Genomic DNA, 19,720 nt, shown 5'->3' with positions numbered 1-19,720 from the left:
AGTTTGTCGGAAGAGCAGTTCTGAGTTGACAGAACCTACGTCCTGCCCCGCTGTCGTCCGTGGGCCTGGCTCCAGCAGGGAGGCCTGCAGCCACCCGCGTGGTCGCCCCTCTGCGTGTCCTGTGTCATTTTGCCTGGCCTGCTTTCAACTTTGTTTTTAATCTTTGGTTTTCAGCAGTTTGTGATGTTTCCAGGCCTGATTTTCTTTTAATTCATCTTATTTAAGGTTGTTCAGCTTCTTGAATCTGAAAAACATGTTTTTCACTAAATCTGGGATATTTTTAGCCATTACTTAAGGGTTTGTGTGTGTGCGTGTATACACAAGTCTTTTTCAGGGACTAAAATAACACAATCAGGGGCCCCTGGGTGACTCAGTCAGTTTAGCATGTGACTTTGGCTCAGGTCATGATCTCGCAATTCGTGGGTTCCAGCCCTGCATTGGGCTCTGTGCTGACAGCTCGGAGCCTGGAGCCTGCTTCCGATTCTCTCTCTCTCTCTCTCTCTCTCTCTCTCTCTCTGCCCCTCCCCCCACTCATGCTCTGTCTCTCTGTCTCTCTCAAAAATAAACATTTAAAAATTTTTTAAATAATAAAATAACACAATCATATTGTACTCTTGATATTATCCCACAGGTCCCTGCGCCTCTGTTCATGTTCCCCCAACATTTTTCTTCTCTCCTCTATGTTGGATAGTTTCTATTGATCTGTCTTTAAGTTCACTGGCTCTTGTTTTCTGTTGTCTGTATTCTGTTACTGAGCTTATCGTGTGAATATTTGGTATTGTTTTTAAATGTCATGTGATTCTGTTGTACAGAAAACTTGAGAGCCACTAGCTTCATACCTCTGGGCCTCAGTATCCTCACCTTAAAAAATGAGGTGATGGTATCTGCCTCCTGGGGTTGCTGGGCCTGAATCACAGGGTCTGAGATGCCCAGCAGCCTCACCAGAGTAGTCAGGGAGTGTAGACCAACCAGTGCCCAGCGAGTTCCATTACAGGCAAAGCAGGGTATCTCTGTGGAAGGTACTACCGAGCACAAAAGGATACTGCTCCAGAAGTTCTCAGTTTGAATGGCAGTGACAGGCTAGAAGTCAGCGGCCGTTCAGTCCAAGCTGTGAAGGTGCGAAGGTGCTTAGCAAGCTGTTGCAGGGGATGTGGACAAAGTGGCCACCAGCCACGGGGTGGCTGCACGTGCCCAGACTGAGGCCAGTACCGAGTGCCAAGAGCACCAGACAAGGGTGGAGAGACCAGGATTTTCATCTTAAAATATGTTTTTAAGGGGAAACTGCAATATACAGACTTCACAGAAATCCACATTTAGCATGTTATATAGAAAATTTTAACTAAGTTTGTAATCTAGGCTGCTGCTAACAGCATTACTGTGTATAGTTACAATAAGGGCTGCACAGGCTAGAATCAAAAAGAATTGTTCTCATATTTGCAGCTATACTTAGTGGTGTACTCAACAGAGTCATGTTTCAGTATTAGACTCTTGTGTTGAGCAGTAATATGCCTGTGCATAATGTATTGGCACTAGCTATTTTGATAAAATATGACGCATTTTAAATGCCTTTAAGTGATCCAGATTTGGGGGCACCTGCCTGGCTCAGTCGATTGAGCGTGTGACTCTTGATCTCGGGGCCATGGGTCCAAGCCCCATATTGGGTGTAGAGCTTACTTTAAAAATAATAAACAAGAGGGGCACCTGGGTGGCTCAATCAGTTGAGCGTCTGACTTCAACTCAGGTCATGGTCTCACAGCTCATGAGTTCGAGCCCCACGTCGGGTTCTGTGCCGACAGCTCGATGCCTGGAGCCTGCTTCAGATTCTGTGTCTCCCTCTCTCTCTGCCCCTCCCCCACGCACACTCTCTCTCTCTCAAAAATAAATAAACATTAAGAAAAATGAAAACAATAATAAATAATAATATTAAATGATACAGGTTAATTTATGAGTAGATATTTTAGCTAAAACTGTCCTCCTCTTATTCACAGAATATTCAAGGTATCTCCAAGCACCCAATTCGGATCACTAAACTGCAGAATTTTAAAGGTAACCTATTTCTTTCTACTTTGCTGAAGTCTGGGGTAACATTTTCTAAAAACAAGTGTATATAATTGCTTTTCTATAGAACTAATTTCTTTGGTTCCTGAAGTTCTCTGTATTTGCATGACCAGGATTTAAGTACACATTGAAAAATAAACTGATATGGCACCTCCCTTTTAGGGAGTTAAAATAGATGATAATTATACAAGGAAAGCAGCTCCCCTCCCACCATCTCTCCCTCACCAGCTTCCCAATAGAGGAGAAAAACAAACAGTAAAACTGGCTTTTATTAAAGTCTGAAAACTACTGGAAATGTTTATAAAAGCATGCTAACACCTTTCTTTTGAGCTCTTCCATGGTAATGCTGCTGGTTACATTTATAAAAAAGAAAAAGCTCAAACCTGAGCAAAGAAGGTTCTGTGGCCCCTCCCCCTGGGGTCCTGTACCCTCTGCTTCAGGAGCTGCTGCTTCTGCTGGGTCCCCACAAAACAGTGAAGCATGACGAGGGGTCCTTTTCAAATACACGAAGCCACACTTAAGCGGGACCGTGGAGGTGACCATAGCAACTTTGCCTCCTGCCGCCCTTCAAATCGTATTGGTGCATCGTAGGACCGCACTTCCCCAAAGTCTGTCTCCTGGTCGGAGAGGTTCAGGGAGTCTCTAGACCGTTCTTAACTGGAGTACGTTCTAGAGTCAGTAGTTTTTGAGCTTTTCCTCACCAGGAATTCCAGACACAACATAAAATTTTAACAACAGAAAATCCACTTTACTCTCAGCAGTACCGTGATATTTCTAAATTATGTTAATAAATATATTCAGCAGTCAGAAATCTGGACTCTTAAATTTGGAATGATATTTGAATAAACTTCGTGACAACTGGCTGTGAAGAAGCTCGTGTCCAGATTCGCCAAGTGCCCTTGAAATAACAATTCAGGTGCGGAAGGCGGAAGGCTCACCGTCTCCCCGAGGAGCACGTTGGTCTCACCCGAGGGCCACACCTTCCTGGCAGCAGGTGCGGGCAGACTATGTCCGAGAGACACCCTGTGTCACTGCAGCTCACTTCATGCATCTCATACAGTTCGTGTGTTTGGAGACGGATACTTCAGAAGTACTTACAGAATTCACTCTTTAAAATAAATCCTAAGGCAAAAATTTACGCGGAGAGATTTCTTGTGCATAGTGAATAGAAGCAGATCTGCTCCCAGGGTCCCTCACCCTCTCTAGACCCCAGATGCCCCTGTACAGCCCCACTCCATCTGCCTCTCCTTTCTGCCATCTGTCCTCATCACCCTGGCTCCCTGCCTTGCTCACTCGCTGCAGATGTGCTGGCCTCCAACGTGGGCCAGCCCCACCTCGTGCCCAGCATGGAACCTCTTCACTAGAGACCTTCTGGCTCCCTCCTTCACCTCCTCTGTGCCTTTGCTCAGACATCACTGTCTCAGGGACGTGTGTACCGACGGCCTGCTCACTCATCAACCTCCTTTCTTGATCCGTCTTTTCCACTTCTCGTCTTCCGACTCACAGTGTCTCCTGCTCCTGGAACATAGGCTCCGCGGAGAAAGGCTGGTCTGTTCTGTTCCCTAACAAATGCCAAGCGCACAGCCTGGCACACAGCAGGCCCTTCCACACTTCTGACGTACAGAATAAACAGACGAGGCGCTGCTGGCCTCACAGAGGCGGGCGGGGGGAGTCTCTTACTTAGACTTGCGGAGACAGGGATGGCCGGTGGCCCTGAGGCCAAAGGAACCTGGCAGATGGGTGGGGGGATGTCACTGGAGAGGCCGCAGGGAGGACGGAAAGTTGAGGGTGGGCTGGGCCGCAGGTACAACGACGAGAGGCTGTTCGTGGATTCCGAATTAGCGTAGACTCTTATCTCACAGACTTTTCACAGATTGAATTGCACATTCTTGCACACTTATCTGGGGATCCGGAACTTTGGAAGCTATTCCGGGAATCTGAAAAAGATGATGTATTTTCTACCCTGACTTCACTGTGGTAAGATATATGAGCTCACAATGTTATCAGATCTGCAGGAATGCTGACATGAGTTTTCAAAAGCCTGAAGTTATTCCAAGACTATTTTTTAAGAAAGAAATTATGTGTCTGTAGTAGTTGATCCCTTTGAAGGGAGGAGGAGACAACTGGATGCCAGTTTCCCTAATTATGAAAGAACCCATGCCCTTCGCCTCCAAACACGAAGCCCCTTGCTAGAGAATGTACCCGAGATACTAAAGAGTCCAGGGTGGGAGTCCGCCCCCCTCCACACGTGCGTGGGGTGCGCGTGCGCTGTGCTGGGCACGGGCCCTTGTCTCCGCACTCCCACCCCATCAGGCCGCGAGCACCTCAGGCCACAAGGGACGGTCCCTGCCTGATGGTGACCTACACTCACAGAGAATTCCGGGGGCGACGGCCTCAGGTTTTGTTGGGCGGTCGGACAGTGTCTCAGACGCCTGCGTCTGTGTTCCCCGGGCTGTCAGCTTTTCCTGGCCCCGATTGTGAAGTACCTGCTGCCCCCTCTCTCAGGAGAAGAGAGGGAAGTGGGGGCTCCCCCTCAGAGCTCCCCTTGTCAGGAGGGAATCCCGCCTGGGCCCTGCTGCACACAGCTGCCTTGCAGCCTTTCCAGAGCAGGGCTGTAGCTGCAAGGGAGGCAGGTAGCAGCTCCTCTCCGGAACAAGGAGGAGCACTCAGTTTCCCCGGGGCAGGTACGCCCTGCCTCGAGCTAAACCGAGATGCTGCTATGTGGTGCGAGAGACACCGGGTGGCCACCTGTCGGGAAGGCCACCGCCCTGCTCTCCATCCCCCCCCCAGCAGCTGCTCGCTCCACCTTCCCTCCTGCCTCGGGCCTCCTCCCCCCCCAGCCTGGCTCCCCTCAGGAGTCCCCCCCCCTGGAGGCACCGCTCCACCAAGGCTGGGGTGCTCAGGCCGCTGTACTTCCCTCTCTGTCCACTTCACGGTCCTTTCCGAAGTCGTGTGAGCCCTGCGAGGCCGGCCCCCCATCCAGCACGGGCACCAACCCCTCCCCACCTGGGCCCCCACAGCCACCGGGCACTCCAGGTACATGCCTCACCCAGGCCTTTGCTTCCCTCACTTGAGAAGCTCTTTCCCCGAGTGTCCCCGTGACTCCCCAACAGCCCCTCGTGCAGCCCCATGGCTTCCCTCGAGGACCTGACCTCCCTGTCACCACAAATATCCATGGTGTCCATCTGGCCTGTCCCGCTGGAATGTCCCTGCCTCAGCGTCCCTTTATGGGGGCCCTGCCCCCTGCCTGCCCCGCGAGGTGTGCAGTCTCAGTGTGCGTCTGTTGGGTGAATGAGGGAATAGCATGGAGCCTGTTGGCCAGAAAGCATCTCCTCTCCAGGCCCCCACCATCACAAGACTTCAACCCTAACTTGAATTTTAAAAATTAGGAAAATTACTCTCGTATACACACGAGGAGGGAGTATACGCCGAGCTGGATTCTGAAGAGTGGGAATTAGGCTCATGATGGCATCCGAGGGGGAGGTCACAAAATCCACGGAACAGCAGAGCATTAGGCCGGAGGAGGGGACGGGGAGGGCATGGCGCCCCCCCCCCCCCCCCCAGTAGGGCAAGGCGGTCATGGCCTCAGCCAGCTCCCAGCAGCGACCTGCAGTCTGGCCACCGGGCCTGGGTCCCCTGTACCATCTGGAGCATCTAGGCCGGGGCCTCCCCCATACTGGCCACCCCTCCGGGGCCACCTCATACTGAGACCCGAGACCCCACCTCCCCCCCAAACTGTGCCCTGGGTTCCTCTCTGGCCGCCCAGCCCTCCTCTCCTGTCTGCGCTCCCTTCCTGGGAGTCCTTCCATAGGATGCAGTCCAGACTCCTCCTCCACACCCCCTTCACCCCCAGGCCACACACTTGTGGCCCTGCTGGGTGACCACTGGATCAGTGGAGGAAGGACGGATCCCCGCCTCCCCACTGAGCCCCATCAGCTGTCCCGCTGAGGACTTGCCGCTCCCTCGACTTCTCCCCTTCCTGGTGGGTGTTTCCAGCCCTGGTGATCCCACTCTCTGCTCTCCTGTTGCCCACCCCCAGGGTGCAGCAGGAAGCCACTAAGTGGTGGTGAGTAAGAGCACCATGAGTTTGGGTCATCTGACCTGAGAAGGACCTTTTCTAGTCTCTACTCATTGGCTGCTCCAAATGTTTTTAGACTTGCCACAAACGTCTACTCTTCTCTCTAATCTTGAAAGAAAACCTCACCTTTTACTTGAATGACAAAGAAGCCTTCAGACATGAGATGAGCCCCTGAACTCCCTCCCACTCCGCCTCAGTGTCAATGTGTGCCCTTCTCCCAGTCTTCAGAGTTCCCGTCTGAAAAGAGGAAGCATCCTCTATTGCCAAGATCAGGACTGTGCATTGCATATCTCTAGGCAATGCCACTCATTTACACATCATTGTGAGCGGCACCTCCTAGAGTTGTGCAGTGCACAACCAGTACAACTTTACATGGAAGTCCTCATCCACAGGCTCTTTATTTTCCATTTTTACTCTAGCAGTGTTAGATTCCCCTTGTCGACTTCCACCTTCCCCTCTACTGAGAGCAACAACAACAACGACCGTCTAGGGTGGCTTCAGGGAAGCCCTATTTTCAACCCCAATGAAGCCCTCAGTTACTGTTTAGGTACAAAAGAAGTCTACGCTTACTCCTTGTTCTTCCTCACTGCTGGCTCATCTTTGTTTTTTTTGAATAAACTTTCCCTTTACCTCCTTAGGCGTTTCTTCTTCCAATTTGAAGCCCAGAACTCCTCCATCCAGGACAATTATTACCATCCTTCAGGGTGCAGTTGGCGCTGAGGTCCACAGTACGAGTGGGCTCGGGCACTCCCCACCTGCAGTCCCCAGCTCAAAGGCTCTGCGGCTCTGTCACTGGCCCCCGGCCCCTCCGAGTCCCGTGCTCTCTCCCGGCCCGCTGCGTCGGGAGATGCCCTTCTCCTTGGTTTGCCCCGTCTGTTCTTTTTAAAATTGGGATATAATTTACCTACCATGAAACTCACCCTTTTAAGGTGTACAATTCAGCAGTTTTTAGTACATTCACAAGATTTTGCAACCATTGCCACTGCCTAGTTCCAGAACGTTTCCACCCCTCCAGAGAGAAGCTGTGCTTGTATCCCTGTCTCTCCCCATTCTTCCTCCCCCACGGAAACCACTAGTCTACCTTCTGTCTCTACACTCGTCTGTTCTGGATGTTTCACATTCATGGAACCATACGATACGTGGTCTCCCGTGTCTGGCTTCTTTCACCAGACATCATATTTTTAAGGTTTATCCTCCTGGTAGCGAGTATCAGCACGTCATTCCCTTTTTATGGCTGAATAATATCCCTTTACATGGAATAGTGTATCGTCTATGTTTCGGTTTAAACAAGCAAATAATCTTCCGTTTGTTTACCCACTCACAGCTGGCGGGCGTTGTGTGGGTTTTTCTGGCTGTGACGAATAATAATGGTGCGAGCGTCCACGTATAAGTTTCGTGTGCACACGTGTTTTCATTTCTAACCTGACAGAATCGCCGGGCCCTACAGCGATTCTCTGTTTAACTTTTGTTTCTTGTGGTAAAATACAATAATGTAAGATTTACCATCTCAACCATTTTCAACCATTTCAAAACGTACAATTCAGTGGCAACTGTATTTACGTTTTGGAGGAACAAGGTAGCGATCCTACTTTCCATTCTCCTAAGCGCATGGGCTCCCGCTCTACCCGTGTTCTCGCCGATACCTTTTATTGTCTGTCTGTTGGGTCCTCGCTGTCCTGGTGGGTGTGAGGTGCTGTCTCGCTGTGGTTCTGGCTCACGTCCCCTGATGACTGACAGTGCTGAGCGCCTCTTCGGGTGCCTGATCTTTGCCTCTCTTCCCTCCTCTGCACCTTGAGCACAAGTGCTCACCGTCTTCCTCCCGAATGTCCTTTCTTCCGCCTCACTCTCCCTTCGGTTAGGATATAACACAGCGGTTTTTTTTTAGCATGTCATAGATTTAGTTTCACCCCTGCCCTTTCTCCAAAGGTATGGAAAACAAGGACAAGGAAAGAACTAATAAAGATAAGAGCAGAAATCAATAGAATTGAAACTAGGAAAACAGCAGAGAAGACCAATGAAACAAACACTGATTCTTTGAGGGACGCCTGGGTGGCTCAGTCAGTGAAACATCCGACTTCAGCTCAGATCATGATCTCGCGGTTCCTGAGTTCAAGTCCCGCGTCAGGCTCTGTGCTGACAATAGGCTGACGCCGTCCCTCACTCACACTCTCGCTTTTTTGCTCTCTCTCAAAAATAAATATGAAAAAAAAAGCTGATTCTTTGAAAAATCAATAAAATTGGTAAACTGACAAAAATAAAAACAGGATGCAAATCATCAGTATCAGGAATGGGATAAAGGATATTAATACAAATCCAGCAGACATCCAAAGGGTAAGAAGGGAGTATAACAAATGACTTTGTGCTAAAAACATTCAACAATTTGGGAGAAATGGACCAATTTCTTCAAAACCACGAACTACCAAACCCCAACTGAGATGAAGTAGATAATCTGAATAGTCGTATAATCATTAAAGATATTGAACTTGTAATTTATAAGTTTCTTAAAAATAAGCCCCTAAAGAATCTACTCCTGAAATCATTGTTGCACTATATGCTAACTAATTTGGATGTAAATTTAAAAAAATAAAAAAATTAAATTAAAAAAAAAAAAAAGCCCCTAGGTCCAGATGGCTTCCCTGGAGTATTTTATCAAACATTTAAAGAAGAATTAAACACCTAACTGTATATAATGTCTTCTAGAAAATATAAGAACACTTCCCAATACTGTGAAGCCAGTATTACCCTAACGCTTAAACCAAAGAGAGTAAAAACAAAATAAACAAAAAAACTCAAACCCTCTACAGTTCAATATCCCTCACAAACTTAGGTGCTAAAATCCTCAACAAATTATCAGCGGGCCAAATCCAACAATGTATAAAAATAATTATTCACCATGTTCAAGTGGGATTTATTCCAGGTAGGCAAGACTGGTTAAACATTTGGAAATCAATTAATATAATTCACTATGTGATTAAACTAAAGAATAAAAATAATGTGATTATATCTGTTGACTCAGATGAAGCATTTGACAAAATCCAACATCCATTCATGATAAAAACTCTCAGGAAGTTAGAAAAAGAAGTGAACTCCCTCAACTTGATAAAGAGCATCTTCCAAAAAACCTGTAGCTAACAGCATTTGATGGTGAAAAGCTGAATGCATTCCCTCTAAGATCAGGGACAGCTTGTTATTATTGAATGTTGAAGTTCTAGCCATTGAATAAGACAAGAAAAAAGAAATAATGGTACACAGATTGGAAAGGGAGAAATAAAACTGTATTTGCAGATGACATCATTGTCTGTATAGAAGTCCCAAAGAACATACTAGAAAAGAATTTTTTTAACTCTTAGAACTAGTAAGTTCAGCAAGGTCACAAGACACAATATCAACATATAAAATCCAATTACATTTCTATAAATTGACAACATGCAGAAAATCAAATTAAAAACACAGTACTGGGGTGCCTGGGTAGCTCAGTCACTTGAGCATCTGACCCTTGATTTCAGCTCAGGTCATAATCCCAGGGTCATGAGATTGAGCCCCAAATCGGGCTCCATGCTGAGCATGGAGCCTACTTAAGTTTCTCTCTCTCTCTCTCTCTCTCTCTCTCTCTCTCTCTCCCCCTCTCCCCCTCCTCTCCCTGGCTCGTACTCACTCTCTTAAACTAACAAACGAACACAATACCATTTAAAATCAGTCCAAAGAAACAATTAAAATAATCTCTCCAAAGATAAGGGAGTAGTATCCATAGTATCCAAAGATAAGAAAAACTTAAGTACTCAGCTAACAAAGTATGTACAGGAGCCGCATGTCTGAGATTTCACCGTGCCAGTGAGAGAAGTCCAAGAGCACCTAGCAAGTGGGGAGACACCCTATGCGTGGAACGGAAGACCCAACATAGTAAATGTGTCTGGTCTCTCTAGATTCATCCATAGGCTTAATTCAATCCCTATTAAAATCCAAGAAAGTGTTTTGTAGATGTAACTACACTTAGTCTAAGATTTATGTGAAAAGGCCAAGGCCCTGGAATAGCTAAAACAATGTTGACCAAGAATAAAGTAGGAGGAATCACTAGCCGATAGTAAGATATGACATACGGAAATCAAGAGAGTGGGATGTTAGCAGAGACCAGCAGGAAAGAGAAGCCAGAGACAGACCCACACAAATATGCTCAGCTGATTTTCAAAAAAGGTACGAAGTGCTGGGCAGAAAATAATTCTCTTCAGATTCATGTTAAGCTGATTGCCCATAAAGCCAACCTGAGAAGTTCATGTCTACGTTGGATCTTGTACGTGTCTTTTCTGCATTTGATTAGCTTGTATTAGTTTTTGAGAGAGCTTCAAAACTAAGAGGCTTTTAATATTTGCACGATGGTCGCTTCTAATTCCCCACCAGTGGTAATAAAGCAGTGCTTGTGACTTATACTATAATTAGTTGCTGTGGAAATGACTTTTATGTTCCAAACAGAGGACTAGAATAGCACATGGTAAAAAGCTGCAAGATCAAATCTACTCTTAAAAATGTTTGTTTCATGCAAATGTCCTATTGTTTGAAACTCAGAGAGCAAATGGGCAAGTTGATATTATATTCTGGAATATTTAGTAACATTTTCAAAGACTAACAATTTCCTTGAAAAACCTTTTATCAAATATATATATTACACATAAAATGGAGACTGGGAACAAATCTTAGAAATCCTCTATAAAGCTGCAATTTGATCAATCAGAGCCAGAGAGCCTGAGAGCTGGAACCTGCCCATGGAGTCACATCGGAGCGAGGTCAGACCTTAGAGCTGCTGCGGCCAGCTTCAGCATTTTCAAATGCTCATGGAAGACACAGCCGTTCTGAACTGCGGGTCCAAGATAGGCCCTGCATCGCTCAGCATGGAGCCTGCTTAAGATTCTCTCTCTCTCCCTCTGCCTCTCTCCAGCTCACGCTTGCTCTCTTAAACTAACAGACAATATAATTTAAAATCACTCCAAAGATAATGGAGTACTATCCGTAGCATCCAAAGATAAGAAAAACTTAAGTACTCAGCTAACAAAGTATGTACAGGAGCCGCATGTCTGAGATTTCACCGTGCCAGTGAGAGAAGTCCAAGAGGACCTAGCAAGTGGGGAGACACACTGTATGCAGGGAACGGAAGACCCAACATGGTAAATGTCTGGTTCACATATAGGAAGATGCCACAGTACAGTAATCATTACACATTTGCCCGGTTAGGTGGTTTCCTAAAAGCTTTACAAAATGTAGGTAAAAGTTTTCCTTTTTGGCTATGCATTCAACTCAACATTTTCAGAGTGAAACTTAAAAAAGAATTTTTCACTGCAGAATATATTAGTTTTTCATCTTAAGATTTTTTGGGGTGCTCTTTTGAGATAGTCTCTCATAAGGTGAGTGTGGTAGATAGTATTGCAGGCCGCTTCCCTTCTCTGGGGGAAGGTGGTGCTTCGCTACCCAGCAGATGACAGACTTGGGCCTGTGACTTTCTCTAGCTAATAAAATGTAAGCAAAAGTGACCTGTGTTGCTCCTAAGCTAAGGCTTTAATAAAGTGCACATGCCTCCTCTTGATTTCTTTTGTCTCTGTCACCATAGCTGGCAACATTGACAGAGGCTTCTCCATCACCCTGCATTATACATGGTGGACCGGCCTGGAAGGAAGACGTAGTGAGACCGAAAGATAAACTATTCTTGCTGTAGGCCGTAAGATTTTGGAGTAATTTATAATGGCAGCATCACTTGGTCTAATAGTATCTATAGGACTTGGTGCCAGAGTAAGAGGTTGTATAAGGAATCCTAAATCACGTAGCACTGGCTTCACAGGGAGGTGGCAGGCAGTGAGGAGTCATCTACTGGAGGCTGGAGGACGGCATTTGGTAAATGGCATAACATTTGGTGAAATTGTCTTTTGTGATAATTTGTGAGGCAAATAACATCTAATTACCTGAGGCTTTAGGCCGAGTGGCCAACAGAACTAAAACGTGTTCTGGTCACTTTTGCTGCATGCAACAAGGTGCTTAAGAAACAAGAGAATTGGCCAGTGTACAAGGAGGCATGAAAGGGAATAGAGATTCCAGAAAATTGGAGTCTTGGGCATTTGAATACAGAAATGATTCTCCTCTCCAACCAGTGGGAGATTAATCTGAAAAGGGCTTTGAGCAACAAAGGCCAATTAAAACACCGTCTTTAACAAATGAAAGATGTGGCCTTAATGCCTACTGTTAACATCTCTGAGAGAATCAAGATGGCACCCATAAGGTTTTAGTTAGACCACATAACTCCAAAAAAAAAAAAACAAAGAGACTAGCAGTGGCTTTCCCACAAACTCCTGGTAAAGCCAAGGCACCTGCAGTAAAGTCTAGAGAGAGGATACATCTCCAAATGAATTATGAGTGGGTCTGTTGGCACATGGAACTGAACGAAGTCAAACAGAACTGATTATGTTTCTGAAAGTTGTACTTCCCCGAGGACCACCAGTCAGGAGTAAAAAGAGGTGGTGATGGTTTGAGATTTAAACCCGCGGGCCCCACATCTTCTATGGGAAGCAACAGTCTGGGATATACGCTCATCCCCCTGGGAAAGAAAATTTCTCAGTGCCCTCTTACATGTAGCCAAGAAATATAACAGAAAAGGAAATCCCAGGAAGTGGATAAAAGGACACACAGAACAATGAACTAGGAATACATTCCCAGGGAACAGATTCAGGGTCTAATTGAGGACCCTCTTCCACTCCCAGAGAAGGGCAGCACCTGCCCAATGACAATGCTGTGGACCGCTGACTGCTGTGCATTTCACACTCCCCCCTCATCCAGATGGGTGTACTTATTGTGGTCACCCTGCCCTTCCCGGCTGTGGCACATCACACACCTGGTGGGACAGGTAGCCCATCAGCCTGCAGAGCAAGAGGAGCCACGTAAGACCCGATCTGGAGATGATCACAAAAACCCTGATGCCCTGTCAGATGGGACTTTGAACGGTCACCCTTGGCAACAGGGAAGAGAGCAAATATGTCTGACCAGGAGGGTGGACTGCGGTACAATGTATTATTATTCAAAACTATTTGTCTTCCTCCCGAGAGGGAGAGTATGCTTCCTTGCCCGTGGACTCAGTCTTGGCTACTGACTTGCTTCAGCCAGTGGCGTGGGAATGGAAATGATGTTGTGTTTGTCACCAATGGGTATAAATCTTCAGAGCCAACACGTGGTTCTCCATATTCTCTTCTTCCTCTGCCACGAGAGCCACCGCTGTGCCTGATATGGGCTGGGATATACTCCTGACTCACAGGATGTGGATCACATGGGGCAGAGCCTCTCCTGACCCACGATGGACATACTACACAAACAGAACTAGCCCTTGTCCGTGGAGGCCTCTGGACATAGCTTGGCCCGTGCTCGCCACACAGCCCAGGTGCAACCATTTGTTTTGCCATGATTTAGGCATGCCTCCGTTAAAGATGAAATTACATCTCAATTCTGTCAGCTTCATTAATGAGTTTATACTAGGCATCAGTAATCTCTGAGTAAGCAGACTAGTGTCACAGAGAATTATATGCGTGTTCCAGACACTCCGGACCTACTTTCCGTGACCACCTGAGATTTTCTGTGCCTGGAAGGCCAAGAACAACTTTGGGGTCTCTGTTGGGTTGCCACTAACAGTGCTGAAGAACCTCTTGCAACCTTGTGGTTTAGGGTCTTGGGTCACACTGCCACATAATGGAGGAGCCAGGTTTATAGGCCACGTCCCCCTAAGAGTTAGCATGACCTCTGCACCTTTCTCCTGATGCATACCTCATCCTATACTGATTAGATGTCCTAACATGTGCCTATCTTAGTGGGGCTATTTTTTGGGTTGTAGTTCATGAGAATATTAAAGGATGAATTTTTAGTTAAGATGTAAACAACAAAAACAAAAAAACACAAGAGACCATTGCTCTAACCCTAACAATAAAACCGAGATAAATAAATTACAACATCAGTTTTTCTAAATTTACCAGAGAGCTGAGGATACAACTAAGTGAACAGAGCTCCAGACAGTGATGAGCCCTTCACAGGAAAGAAGAAACCCATTGCTTCTCCCATCGCTGGTGGAGTGGCAGTGGAGGAGGACTGTCTTACAGCAGGGAGGAAGAGATCAGCTGAGCTTAATTAGTTGTGGGCTGGTGTGACAGAGTTCTAAAGAGCCTCAGCTCCAGATCCTATCACTTACCAACTCTTTTCCATGAGTCTTTACAGAGCGTCCAGGGGCAGATATCAAAGTCGGGCAGGCAGGGCAACTGAAAGGAGTCAATCCACGGTGTCCCAGACCTGCAGCTGCCAAGGGCTAGGTCAGGGAAGAATACTGAGAGAGCCCACCACCCCTGGCAGGCATTCTGGTACAGGAGAGCTCCCCTGCAGTGTAGAAAGCTGGGCTGAGACTCGAGACAAAGCAAAGCTCCCAGCAACCCAAAAAGCTGGAGGCTGGTTTGTAACACAGAGAAAGGTCACCTATGGTCTGAAACACTGACGGTGTACCTGTAAAGCCCAAAGAAATACTGGCAATTGTGCCAGTTCTCAGACTCCAGACCCCATAGAAGGGACATTTCTAATCCCACTTTCAAGACGTTTCAAGCCAATAGTGAACCGAATCAAACCAAAGTTTCAATAAAACCCAGACCCAGCCCAACCCACAGATCAAATTGACTTTGCTCTCAGCTCTAGTGACCTGATGTAAAAATTGGTGTGTCCTTTTCAGGATGTAAATATTTGCTTCGGTCTCTACCGTCCTTGTATGTAAAATGTCTAGCAAATAATAAAAAATTTTAAGAGCTAGAAGTAAAGGGGCACCTGGGTGGCTCAGTCAGTTAAGTGTCTGACTCTTGATTTTGGCTCAGGTCATGATCTCATGATTGTGAGATCAAGCCCCATGTCAGGCACTGCACCGAGCATAGGACCTTCTTAAGACTCTCCCTCTCTACCTCTGCCCCTCTCTCCCGCTTGCACATGCGCTCTCTCTCTCTCTCTCTAATCAAAAAAAAATTCTTTAAATGCCAAAGTATCTAAATGAAGAAGTAGACAATATGTGTTAAGAGATTTTTCAATAGAAATGTGAAAACTATAGAAAGGACTCAAATAGTATTGTAAAAGATGAAAAAGACAACATCAAAACCGAGAATCCATCAGATAGCCTCAGAGCAGACTGGACCCAGCATAGGAAAGAATCATCAACTTGAAGACAGGCCGGTAGGAAGTGTCCCAAATGAAATACAAAGAGGAAAAAAGTGAAAACCACCCAACCAACCAGAGAATCCAAGCTATGTGGGACAATATGTTTTAACCTGTGTACATTTGGTATCTCACAAGGAGGACAGAGAGAGAATGGAGTAAAAAAGTTTTTGAAGGTAACATTTTCCAAAATTGATTGAAGAGATCAATCTGCATATCCAGAAAGCTCAACAAATCCCTAATAAGTTAAACAAAAAGAGAACTACACATTAGGCACATTAAAGCCAAACTCCCAAAGATAAAGAGAAAACCTTGAAAGCCGCAGAGGAAGAAACAGGATACACAAAGATCAGTACGAATTACGGCTGACTTTTCCCAGAAACAGCGGAGCCCAGAAGACGATGGAATAACATCCTTGCCGTGCTGAAAATGTCCATCTAGATTTCCGTATCCAGAAAAACATCTTCCAAAAAGCGAGGCAAAATAAAGACCATTTCAGATTTACAGACTCTGAACCAATGTGTCTCCATAGACCTGCACTGTTTGAAATGCCAGAAGCCGCTCTTCAGGGTGAAGAGAAAGGAGGCCACATGGGCCAGGAGCCCAGGCAGGAGGAAGACCACCCGTGACAGTGAGGGTAGATATAAAAATATGCTTCACTTCGTTTTGCCTCGTTTATTTTGTTTGTCTTATGTAGTTCTAGATCCAATTTATATGTGGTTTTGAATTCTTGGAAAGTCTCTTAACAGTTTTTTTAAGTTTACAACATAGAAGGAGGATATAAGACATAAAAAGTACAATGGGCAGGACGGGGCGCACACAGAACTGTGCTGGTACCAGGGCCTGACACCACCCGTGCACCGGAGTGGTAGAGAAAGGCAGTACGACACCTGCTAGAATTTCTAGGACAGGGCAGCCTCTAAAGCAATACCTAGGAGTCCATGCAGGAGACAGAATGGGCTGTTCAAAAACATGTGACCCCCCCAGAGGAATTCAAGAAAGACCGGCAGAGAACAAAATGCCAATGTAAATAAAACTAAAATACCAAGATGGGACGTTTCAACTGCAAAACAAAGAGCATTCCTGGAAATAAAGAGGGACATTTTGGGATGATAAAAGACAAATTCATCAAGAAGATATAACCATCCTAAACCTCTTTTTGGGTACCCAAAAAGAGAACTTTAAAATGCTTATAGCAAAAACTGACAGAACTGAAAAGAGAAATACATTGTACATTTTATTTATTCAGTCACTGAAACAGTCATTGCTTTTCCCAAAGGGAAATTTATTTCTAAATGAAGTTCAGTAAATATGTAATTAAGATGTCATATTATTACTCTTTTAAGATACAGTTTATGGAATTGGTTTCGAGATACACGGACTGTTAAACATTTGATTACCACACAGTATTATTTCTTCCTGGATTCTGTGTAGTGCTTCCATAAGAAAGTCCTGCTGTAACAATGAATGAAAGCAAAGGACCCCTCTCAAATGATTAGTTCTGTTTTCTTTTTTCTGACCCAGGCATTGGGTAAATGGTATTGTCTGATCTTCCAGCCCCTTCTGTTCAGAGGTTGATTGGTTCTCTGGCACAATTCCTTCCAATATTCCTACAGGCATTGGCAGTTTTTAAATAATTCAGTGTTTTATCGGCCCTCAAAACTTCCCAATGTTACACATCCTCAAAAACATCACTGTAGTGACGTAGATTGATAAGCACGGCAAGATAGCCATGTCCTGTTGACGAGCAGAATCATCTCTTTCAGTGGGAACAGGTTATTAAATACTTCTTCTTGTCAAAGAGTAAAGTGGCTCTGCGTGCCTGATGACCATGGTCATTTTCACTGCTTTCCCCTTGAGGCTGAAGACTAGTGCTGGATACAGAGGGGGCACCGCTGGCAGAAGGGTAAATGTCAGCCACAAAACTCTGGCCCCACCAGGGGCATCTCTGCTCCAGAGTGTGGGCAACACACAGAGAGTCACAAGGCATGCCTTACAGGGGGAAACCTAGGAGGGAAGAATTAGGATAATGCTACCTTAAGAGTATTCTTAAACTTTCATGGATTTCAATACATGTAATGCAATGAATAGTTTATTCCAGAGCTAGAGATTTGGAAGAAACATTGGCAGAACTTACTTTTGTTCTGACTACCTGTGCTTGCGTGCCCTCCCTTCTGTCCCTCTTTCTTCCCTGCTTCTGTCCCTTTGACAACAAGAATAACACTCACGGAGTCTTACTGTTTGCCTTGTATTGTTTTAAAGACATCTCATTTAATACCAGCAAAAGCCTGTGATCATATTATTCCCCCATCTTTTGGATAAACTGAGACCAAGGTGGTTTAAGGAACTCGGACAAGGTCACACAGTTGCCGCCTAAGCACCGTAAGCCATGTCTAGAGAGTTCAATTCTAGAGCTGTGGCTTTTAACCCTTCGGGTTTTAGGAAGTAAATGCCCACCTCCTCTTCCTGAGCCTTGTACTGGTGGGGCCTCTATTGTGATTTTCAGTTAAAGAGATGTGGCAGGGCGAAGCGCTGTGCACCAGCCCCAGTGGACGGGCTTGGAGGAGCGGGTCCCGAATCTAGGCAGTCTTCCTGGAGGCAGAGACGGACTCTGCAAGGTCACAGATGCAGTCAGGGCCGCAGCTCCCCCAAGAGGAGCAGGAACACTCACTTCTCACCTTCTGAGATCTGCCAGGGTGAAGCTAGGGGATGCTGGAGTCCAATCCCTCAGGACGCAGGGCAGCACGGGGATTCAGGGAGGTAGAAATGGGAAATGCCACGCAGAAACCCATGGAGAAGGACATCAGGAGAACGGCGTTGTTCTGATGAAGCTGGAGTGGAGGGCATGGCTTGCAGTGTGGTCAGACGGACCGGACCCCCCTGTCTGCTCCTAAATTGGACCTAGCCCCATACTGGAGAAGTTGCCCTGCATCTGAGCTGGAGCTGAGCAGGCTTGTTGCTTTTAAATTCAGAAGTCAGCTAAGTCATCTCCTTCTGGGACAAGAGAGCAGGTGCACGGGGGACCCTGCACCTTCTGCCTCTGGGTGAAAGTATTCCTGATGCTTTTCCAGGGCCCCTTCCCATCATCCACATGTACCCAGGATGCCCTCCTCCCTTCCCTCGGTCCACCTGGGCTCCAGGTCCAGCTGTGCCTTTGGCTACAAGTATGATCTGAGATTTTTTCATTTATAAAATGGGACTAAGGACGCCTAGCTTCCAAGATGATCCCATTCATCCACTCAACAAATACGTGAACATCAATCATGTTGATACAGCCATGAAGACAGGCCATCAGTGGGGAAGATGGACCTTACGCAACGCAACTGAATATTTCATCACATTTTTAGAAGATCATAAAGGAGAAGTACAGGTTGCAGAGAGGGCATGGAGCAGTGCCCTGTCCTAGCCTGTGGTCAGGAAGGCTTCCATGAAGCTCTCAGGCAAGAAAACGTACAGCAGGGAAGGGAGGGTGGCGACACGTCAGACGGAGTGAAGGCACCAGGCCCTGGAGTGCAGAGCATCTCGAGGCTGTCAGAGGTGAGGCCCAGGTGCCCGGAGTGGGGGAGCCTCAGGACACGGTGGGGTAGCTGTGCCAGGGTGCCCCTCAGTGCCGAGCTCCAGTCCAGCCACTCCAGTCCTTGGTGGCAGTCTGTCTGCAGTCCGCACCGGGGCCCCGTCCCTCCAGGGGCCGGCCTGCACCCCCCTTCTCCTTCCCACACCCCGGTCCCAGCCAGGCCTTGGGTGCCTCAGGGCCTCTTCCCTCTGTGACCTCAGCTCAGGCCTTTTTTCCTGCCCACACCCACTGTTATAATAACTTCCACCTTATCTCGCTGGGATGCGGCCTCACCATGTGACCCCTCTGGGCCTTCTCTGGCTGACGACACTCACCAGCCACAAGCCAGCGAACCTCAGCCAGCACCCCCGCCCCCCTGCCGTGCGAGCCAGGAACAAGACAGCTGCAGTTGCTGCTACCGTCCCCGATTGATCTGGTTGAGGTTGTGCAGTGAGAAGCATCACAACTGGAGAGAAGAAGGCAAAGGACTGTTCTGTGAAGACGGCATGGTTGCCTGCCTCAGAAGCCCTCCACTCCAGGGCCTGGAGACGACCAGGCACAAGTGGACGCCAGGAGCAGCTTCCCGGTAGACAGCAACCGGCTACAAAATGCGATGGAGGAACACGTGCAGTGGGAAAGATGCGACTAGCATAAGCCTAACAAAAAAAAAAAAAAAAAAAAAAAAAAAATGTGCAAGATCTGGATAAAAGAATAAAATGAAAATAGAAAAGAAAATAGGAAATCTCAGTTTTATAAAGATGTCTTCGTGGAAGATAAATTGCACCTTTAAAAAAAATGAAAAAAAAAAAAAAAAGATGTCTTCTCCGTGC

At 46.7% G+C, this 19,720-nt stretch overlaps 1 long non-coding RNA gene across 1 annotated transcript; it reads right to left on the bottom strand.

Moving 5' to 3' along the window:
• Positions 1-2,144: 2,144 nt before the first annotated feature.
• Positions 2,145-19,268, bottom strand: LOC125922560 (uncharacterized). Its single transcript, XR_007457698.1, has 3 exons — positions 18,545-19,268; positions 7,780-7,979; positions 2,145-3,995 (listed from the first exon to the last, which is right to left on the bottom strand). It is a non-coding gene; the product is annotated as an uncharacterized LOC125922560 (long non-coding RNA).
• Between the last annotated feature and the right edge of the window lie 452 nt (positions 19,269-19,720).

This window comes from Panthera uncia, chromosome B1, assembly GCF_023721935.1.
Source record: "Panthera uncia isolate 11264 chromosome B1, Puncia_PCG_1.0, whole genome shotgun sequence".
In the NCBI taxonomy this organism is placed as follows: Eukaryota; Metazoa; Chordata; class Mammalia; order Carnivora; family Felidae; genus Panthera; species Panthera uncia.
This window is presented reverse-complemented; position numbering and strand designations above follow the sequence as displayed.